Source organism: Notechis scutatus, chromosome 4 (assembly GCF_049901735.1).
Source record: "Notechis scutatus isolate UNSWTSFEM ecotype Mainland chromosome 4, rNotScu1.2, whole genome shotgun sequence".
Taxonomy (NCBI): domain Eukaryota; kingdom Metazoa; phylum Chordata; class Lepidosauria; order Squamata; family Elapidae; genus Notechis; species Notechis scutatus.
The window spans coordinates 120,323,703-120,332,609 of record NC_142012.1 but is presented as its reverse complement, the minus strand read 5'-3'; positions in this window follow the sequence as shown (position 1 = coordinate 120,332,609).

Below are 8,907 nucleotides of genomic sequence, written 5' to 3'. Positions count from 1 at the left end.
CCTTTACTTTCTGCATCCTCTCCAGTTCTCCTTCAGGCTCTGGCATTCTCCAGTTTCTCAAACTCCTTTCTGATATTGCTGTCACTTGGCACTGTTACATCTACTCACCACCACCCTTCTGTGTACTATCACAATGTCTGGTTGATTGGCCAGTAACCCTCTGTATATCTGGATCTGGAAGTTCTACAGGATGTGTTAGCTTTCTCATTCTCCACGACTTTCTATGAGATCTCCCATCTGGATTTAGGAGGATCTAGCCCATACTATATGCAAATGTTCCTATATACAATTTTTCTAGACCACTTTTTGTAGTAAGATGGTGTTTGCCAACCTGTAATTCCAGGTTTTAAAGTCCCAGCAGGCTGCTGAATGATCTGGAAATTCCATACAATCTACATGTTTTTTTTACTGTTAATATTTTCTAAAACTGGGATTTAAAACTGGTTGCAAGTTTAAATTGTTAAGTGCTGACAATTTTAGTCGCTATTAGTGGAAGTAGGGCAAACATATTTTTGATGATAAACATTTCAAAACTATGCAATACTGTGAAAATCCACTGGTTTACAATTTAGAACTAAGTTTGAATTCCTTTGCAAACCAGCAATAAGAGGAAAACATTACAAAATTGCTGAGAGACGAACCACAGCTTTGTAATAGCTATTTATCTAGATCAGGGGTGTCAAACTCGTGGCCCACGGTGCAGATGCGTCATGCGCTGGTCACACCCATGCGTGGTTTCAGCAAACGGGAAAAGAATTGCAATGTCACGTGATGACGTGATGACGCGAGTTTGACACCCCTGATCTAGATAAATAGATATTGGGCATCAGGTTATTTTCTATTGTTGAAAGAGAACTTTCTACAATAATTTTCAACATAGTGAAAAAAAGTGATGTTTCTAAAAAAAGCATTCATCTATCTACTAATAAAACACTCATGTCTGTAACCTTTAACTGGGTATAACAGTGCATTGTGGGCCAATACATTTTCAAAGTACTTCAAATGGGGTAAATTACAGAATGTGTTCAAAATCTGAAATCCATGATTCCCATGGAATTGAAAATTGGCAAATAAAAAAGCTATTACATAAAAATTATTGTAAAGCATTTTCTGACATAATACAAAATGTCATAAAGCATTTCCTGTTGTGAACTGCTGATGTTTGGCTGTGCTATACAGTTCAACAAGGACTACCGTTCAAGGCAGATTCATCTCTGAATATCTTCCTGAATTTTTAACAACCTTTTCAGTACATTAGGAGTTCTGCCATTGTTGAAGGCTTTGAGGAATCCATAAGGTAGTATATCTCTGGGACAATGACCCAACAGGTTTGTCTACTACTTTTATAATCTTCCCCTCAGATAGTTGTCTTATTGCTATATTTGCTATATAGTTTTAAAATATACTGTGTCTTGACTTTAAATTAAAGTAAAATTGGAGTGTTAGATAATGTCATAAATGTATTGTTCCATATTGGCTCTTGGCTTTAAATCAAAATTAAATTGAAGTATTAGTGTCTATCTAGTTCAGGTGTTAGTATTTGTCTAATCACACTTGACCAAACAAAGTATTCTATTTGAATTGAGAGTAGGAATCTGTTGTAATCCACTCCTCCATCTGGTTCAGGAAATTTTGGTTTTGGTTCAGAAATTTTGCATTCTTGTTTCCTTACCTGGTGCTGGTTTGTAGCAGCATGAATTCTCTCCAAGGTTTGAAAAGCAGATTAACCTAGCTATGGTAAGTACAGTCGCATCAAACATGAATGCCCACATAAATGAGGTGTACATCTACACGGTAAAAGGTTGAACACATTTTTCTGGAAATTTGTGCGTGCTTACTAATGCACAATTACAGGCTCAAAATAACAAAACCATGAACAAGTCAGACATAGAAACTTTTGTGTATTTTCATTTGTTATTTAGAAAATGACCTTTGGCAAAAATAGCAGTTAAATATTAAAAGTAACTTGTTTCTGGGATTTCTTCCTTACAGAATTTATCTTATTCTGAAATATCTTTGGTTTCTTTTGCACACGCTGCATGTTTCAGATTTTTAATTATGTTCAAGCTGGAGATTGTGAAGGCCATGGCAAAATCTTTATCCTTCGGTCATGTAAATATTGCATAATTTAAACTTCAGATCAATACCTCACTAAAATATCCACTTGTTTTTCAGCTTGGCTTTGGGACATTTATTTGAATCCATGTTTGCTCCCACTTGCACATTGCCTATGGCATGGTTGCCACAGAAGCCCCAAAAGATAGGGCTGCCTGAATGCTTAACAGTTGGGAAGGTATTCTTCAAATGCTTCACTATTTTTTCTTCCAAATATACCTTGTGCAGCTGCGAATGAGTTTAATTAGTTTATTAGTTTAAAGAACGTCTAATGTTTAAAGCATTTGACATTTACTTAGATTTTCTTTATGTATATAGACAATGACTTTGTGCAATGATTGGAGAAAAGATTTCCTTTGACACCTGCAGATTGTGGTTACATAAGCAATACTGTACAATAGTGCGGACTACTTCTACAGTACCAGTTAAATTTACAATGATTTATGAGTTCTGGAACCTTACTAAAGGGAGGTTGTAGCAAAAAAAAATTCTTGATATTTGATATGTCTTCCACAATTCCATGTAATTTTAATTTCTTAATGTTTCACACAGCTTGCAAATGCTACCTGGAAAAGTCAAAGATGTTTCAGAATAGATTTTTCCCACTTTGTAAGTGAATTATCTTTATTTTCAAATGCCTAGACACAAGAGATGCCCTTGTTTTTTGAAAGTAGAAAATCAATACAACCTGAAAGTTTTTTTTTCATTTGTGAAATTGTCTTGAATGGGTAATTTAAGTCTAATGAATCAATCACATTCTGAAGGCTTAATGACTTTACGCCAAGACAAGAAAAAAATCAACAGACTAAACATTTGCACTTGCTATATTGTTTTATTTTAAACTTATAAAGAATCCCATGTAAATTGCAAGTTATAAATTCTAATTTGCTGAATGAAATGTTTACCTGGTAATATGTAGACTGTATCAATTCCTGTTTACTTAGGGATTTGCTTAAACATTACTTGGCATGTAAATCTATATCAGAGCTTGTCACAAAATCACCTTATTTGGTTCCATGCCATGCTATGGAATGGAGCCAGCATGGAATCCTTTTCTTACACGCAAAAATTCTTTAATATTTAATGCATTTCTTTGTATCAGGCCCTGGCTGGTAGTAAAAAAAAAAAAAAAGCTGTAGATCCTGCAAGTCTTAGGTTTGCCCATCTCAATATAGGTAAATCTGAGTTGAATGGAATTTTTGTATAGATTTAAAGCAATTTTTAATCTCTTATCAAAACTAGTGTTTGCATTGCTGTGGAAGTAACTATGAAGTAGCAAGAACTAAGTCAGTAATAGAGATACATTTAAATGGAGTCTAAAAGGATAAAGTCAAAATCAATTCACTGAACCCACATCAAGTGGAAAACATTTTGGGACTACTTTGTGTGACTGTTCAGACATGTTTTATGAGCTTTTGTTTCAGCCTGCAATGTGGAAGTTTGCCAGGGGGAAGGGAAGGTGTGGTGTTGGGAACACAGCAAAAAGAAAAACTTTTTGTTAGGTATACTTTTATTATATGGCCTGTTGATGGTTAAAAATATGGCAACTTAAGAAAGCAAAGCTACTTTAAACAGATCATTGCTCTGCCTTGCAAAGATTCTTGCCATTCAGGCAGGAGTTTTAATAATTGGATATGCTAAGAACTGAATCTGGAACTTTCAGTATGCACCTTCTACTCTATGTACTTTCTAAGGTTTCCGTGTGCACTATCAAATCTGCATGGTAAAAAAAAATCAAATACACGTAAAACCTAAGTTCAAAATAATATGTTTAGACACCATAAAACCATGAGATTTCAAATTGCAGTTTGAGGAGCCATGCACAAGCTCACCATCTTGGCTTAAGTAAAGCAAGATGGGTCACTCAGTGCTGCTGTGGCACAGAGGAGCAGGAGCTCCTGGAGGAGGCTCCTAAGATTAAGGTAGCCATCTAGATCATGCCCATTTGGATGTACACCAGATATGACTCCAGAACCTCTGGACAAGATTACCCTATCCTCCTTCTCAAAAAAAAAAAAGATCTAATATATGTTGAGCTTAGAATAGCACAAGATCCATGATTGTTGTTAAATTTATTAAAAATGTAGTTTTTAAATTCATAGGTTTAGAATATGAAAGAAAAGGAAAGGATTTATAAAGGAGACACTATAAAGAATGTTTGTGTAATACTTAATTTTTTTTTTTTGTTGAAATGTTTACAAAACATTTTACTTATTAAATGTGTATAGTACTCTGACTCTAGACAACTGTAGTTGGCTAACAAGTAAAAAAATCACTTTTAAAAATACAAGCAAAAATAGATAAATATAGCAAAAACAAAAACAAAACAGAATTAAACTGGTACAGAAAAAGAATCCAAGAGAACTTATTCTGAAATATCTTTGGTTTCTTTGCACACGCTGCATGTTTCAGATTTTTAATTATGTTCAAGCTGGAGATTGTGAAGGCCATGGCAAAATCTTTATCCTTCGGTCATGTAAATATTGCATAATTTTGGCTTCAGATCAATACCTCACTAAAATATCCACTTGTTTTTCAGCTTGGCTTTGGGACATTTATTTGAATCCATGTTTGCTCCCACTTGCACATTGCCTATGGCATGGTTGCCACAGAAGCCCCCAAAAGATAGGGCTGCCTGAATGCTTAACAGTTGGGAAGGTATTCAAATGCTTCACTATTTTTTTCTTCCAAATATACCTTGTGCAGCTGCGAATGAGTTTAATTAGTTTATTAGTTTAAAGAATGTCTAATGTTTAAAGCATTTGACATTTACTTAGATTTTCTTTTATGTATATAGACAATGACTTTTGTGCAATGATTGGAGAAAAGATTTCCTTTTGACACCTGCAGATTGTGGTTACATAAGCAATACTGTACAATAGTGCGGACTACTTCTACAGTACCAGTTAAATTTACAATGATTTATGAGTTCTGGAACCTTACTAAAGGGAGGTTGTAGCAAAAAAAATTCTTGATATTTGATATGTCTTCCACAATTCCATGTAATTTTAATTTCTTAATGTTTCACACAGCTTGCAAATGCTACCTGGAAAAGTCAAAGATGTTTCAGAATAGATTTTTCCCACTTTGTAAGTGAATTATCTTTATTTTCAAATGCCTAGACACAAGAGATGCCCTTGTTTTTTGAAAGTAGAAAAATCAATACAACCTGAAAAGTTTTTTTTTCATTTGTGAAATTGTCTTGAATGGGTAATTTAAGTCTAATGAATCAATCACATTCTGAAGGCTTAATGACTTTACGCCAAGACAAGAAAAAAATCAACAGACTAAACATTTGCACTTGCTATATTGTTTTATTTTAAACTTATAAAGAATCCCATGTAAATTGCAAGTTATAAATTCTAATTTGCTGAATGAAATGTTTACCTGGTAATATGTAGACTGTATCAATTCCTGTTTACTTAGGGATTTGCTTAAACATTACTTGGCATGTAAATCTATATCAGAGCTTGTCACAAAATCACCTTTATTTGGTTCCATGCCATGCTATGGAATGGAGCCAAAGTATGGAATCCTTTTCTTACACGCAAAATTCTTTAATATTTAATGCATTTCTTTGTATCAGGCCCAGGCTGGTAGTAAAAAAAAAGCTGTAGATCCTGCAAGTCTTAGGTTTGCCCATCTCAATACAGGTAAATCTGAGTTGAATGGAATTTTGTATAGATTTAAAGCAATTTTTAATCTCTTATCAAAACTAGTGTTTGCATTGCTGTGGAAGTAACTATGAAGTAGCAAGAACTAAGTCAGTAATAGAGATACATTTAAATGGAGTCTAAAAGGATAAAGTCAAAATCAATTCACTGAACCCACATCAAGTGGAAAACATTTTGGGACTACTTTGTGTGACTGTTCAGACATGTTTTATGAGCTTTTGTTTCAGCCTGCAATGTGGGAAGTTTGCCAGGGGGAAGGGAAGGTGTGGTGCTGGGAACACAGCAAAAGAAAACTTTTTGTTAGGTATACTTTTATTATATGGCCTGTTGATGGTTAAAAATATGGCAACTTAAGAAAGCAAAGCTACTTTAAACAGATCATTGCTCTGCCTTGCAAAGATTCTTGCCATTCAGGCAGGAGTTTTAATAATTGGATATGCTAAGAACTGAATCTGGAACTTTCAGTATGCACCTTCTACTCTATGTACTTTCTAAGGTCTCCGTGTGCACTATCAAATCTGCATGCGTGGTATAAAAAAATCAAATACACGTAAAACCTAAGTTCAAAATAATATGTTTAGACACCATAAAACCATGAGATTTCAAATTGCAGTTTGTGAGGAGCCATGCACAAGCTCACCATCTTGGCTTAAGTAAAGCAAGATGGGTCACTCAGTGCTGCTGTGGCACAGAGGAGCAGGAGCTCCTGGAGGAGGCTTCTAAGATTACAGGTAGCCATCTAGATCATGCCCATTTGGATGTACACCAGATATGACTCCAGAACCTCTGGACAAGATTACCCTATCCTCCTTCTCAAAAAAAAAAAAGATCTAATATATGTTGAGCTTAGAATAGCACAAGATCCATGATTGTTGTTAAATTTATTAAAAATGTAGTTTTTAAATTCATAGGTTTAGAATATATCAAGAAAAGGAAAGGATGTGAGGGGAAAACATAAAGGAGACACTATAAAGAATGTTTGTGTAATACTTAATTTTTTTTGTTGAAATGTTTACAAAACATTTTACTTATTAAATGTGTATAGTACCTGACTCTAGACAACTGTAGTTGGCTAACAAGTAAAAAAATCACTTTTAAAAAATACAAGCAAAAATAGATAAATATAGCAAAAAAACAAAAACAAAACAGAATTAAACTGGTACAGAAAAAAATCCAAGAGAACTTCCCTCACCTTCCCTACAGGCCTGAGAGAACAACCCAGACTTGAAGCCCCTTCAAAACATTAGTAAGCTGGAGCTATCTGGATCTTGGAGGGAACCTTATTCTAGAGGGCAGGTGCAGCTACAGAGAAGGGGCACCTTTGGGGTTCCGTTAAATGGTATTATTTAAGTGAAGGATCCCATATCAATCCTGTCAGATTGAATCAACCAGATAGGAGAGAGACATGGTCTCTCAACTATCTCTGCCATGTCATGCACGGTAACAAACAATACGTATAATTGCATCCAGAAACTGGCAACCAACACAGCTCATGAAGCAAAGATGTTACATGGGCATACTGAGGCATATCCATTGCCATCCACCTTGTTGCATTCTGGATCAGTGAATGCAACAATGCATTATAATGTTCAGTTATCAGTGACTAGCTAATTTATAATCCATAAAATATATGCATAGAGCCAGTTGGGTATAGTCATTACAGTGTTAGGCTATATAGAATAGAATAGAATACTTTATTGGCCAAGTGTGATTGGACACACAATGAATTTGTCTTGGTGTAAATACTCTCAGTATACATAGAGAAAAGATACATTAGTTAAGAATCAAGAATCATAACGTACAACACTTAATGATAGTCATAGGGTACAATCAACAATCAAATCATACTAGGAAACAGTCAATATAAATCGTAAGGATACAAGTGACAAAGTTACAGTCCTACAATCACAAGTGGGAGGGGATGGGTGATAAGGAGTGATGAGAAGATTAACAGTAATAGTAGTGCACACTTTGTAAATAGTTGAACAGTGTTGAGGGAATTATTTGTTTAGCAGAGTGATGGCTTTCGGGAAAAAACTGTTCTTGTGTCTAGTTGTTCTGGTGTGCAGTGCTCTATAGCATTGTTTTGAGGGAAGGAGTTGAAACAGTTTATGTCCGGGATGTGAGGGTTCTGTAAATATTTTCACAGCCCTCTTTTTGACTCGTGCAGTCCTCGATTGAAGGCAGGTTGGTAGTACTTGTTTTTTCTGCAGTCCTAATTATCCTCTGAAGTCTGTGTCTGTCCTGTTGGGTTGCAGAACCAAACCAGTTATAGAGGTGCAGATGATACACTCAATAATTCCTTTGTAGAACTGTATCAGCAGTTCCTTAGGCAGTTTGAGCTTTCTGAGTTGGTGCAGAAAGAACAATCTTCGTTGTGCTTTTTTGATGACGTTTTTGATGTTAGGTGTACATTTTAGGTCATGTGATATAGTAGAACCTAGAAATTTGAAGGTCTCTACTGTTAATACTGTGTTGTCTAGTACTGTAAGAGGTGGTAGTATGGGAGGGTTTCTTCTAAAGTCTACCACCATTTCTACGGTTTTGAGTGTGTTCAGTTCCAGATTGTACCACGAGGCAAGTTGTATAACCTCCTGTCTGTATGCAAATCCATTGTTGTGTCGAATGGGACCAGTCACTGTTGTGCCATCAGCAAACTTCAGTATTTTAACAGAATATTATATTCTAGTCCTGCTTTAGGCGGATCCCCCTCTCTCAGCCGCTTCTCAAAATGTTGCCAAGGAAACTTCAGGTGGCAGTTGCTAGCAGGGATAAATCATTTTAAGGCCCAACTTTTAAGTGTGTGACATACTCTTACTTTCAAGTTTCTATAATCTATAAATATGTGAATATTTTAACATGCTATTATGGGTATTTGCAACTTACTCAGATATTTATATTGTATTGATATTTATATAATTTGTATTCAGTTTGGGAAAAGCTGCACAAAGATTCTCCCCTCCCCCCATCTATACAGCATATTAGAAATTAGAGGTAACATTGGTTTTACTATTCAGCTGTTTGTTTTTTCTAAGGAACATGGTGGCTTCGTGGCTAAGATGCTGAAATTGTCGATCAGGTCAGCAGTTCAGCGGTTCAAATCCCTATCACTGCGTAA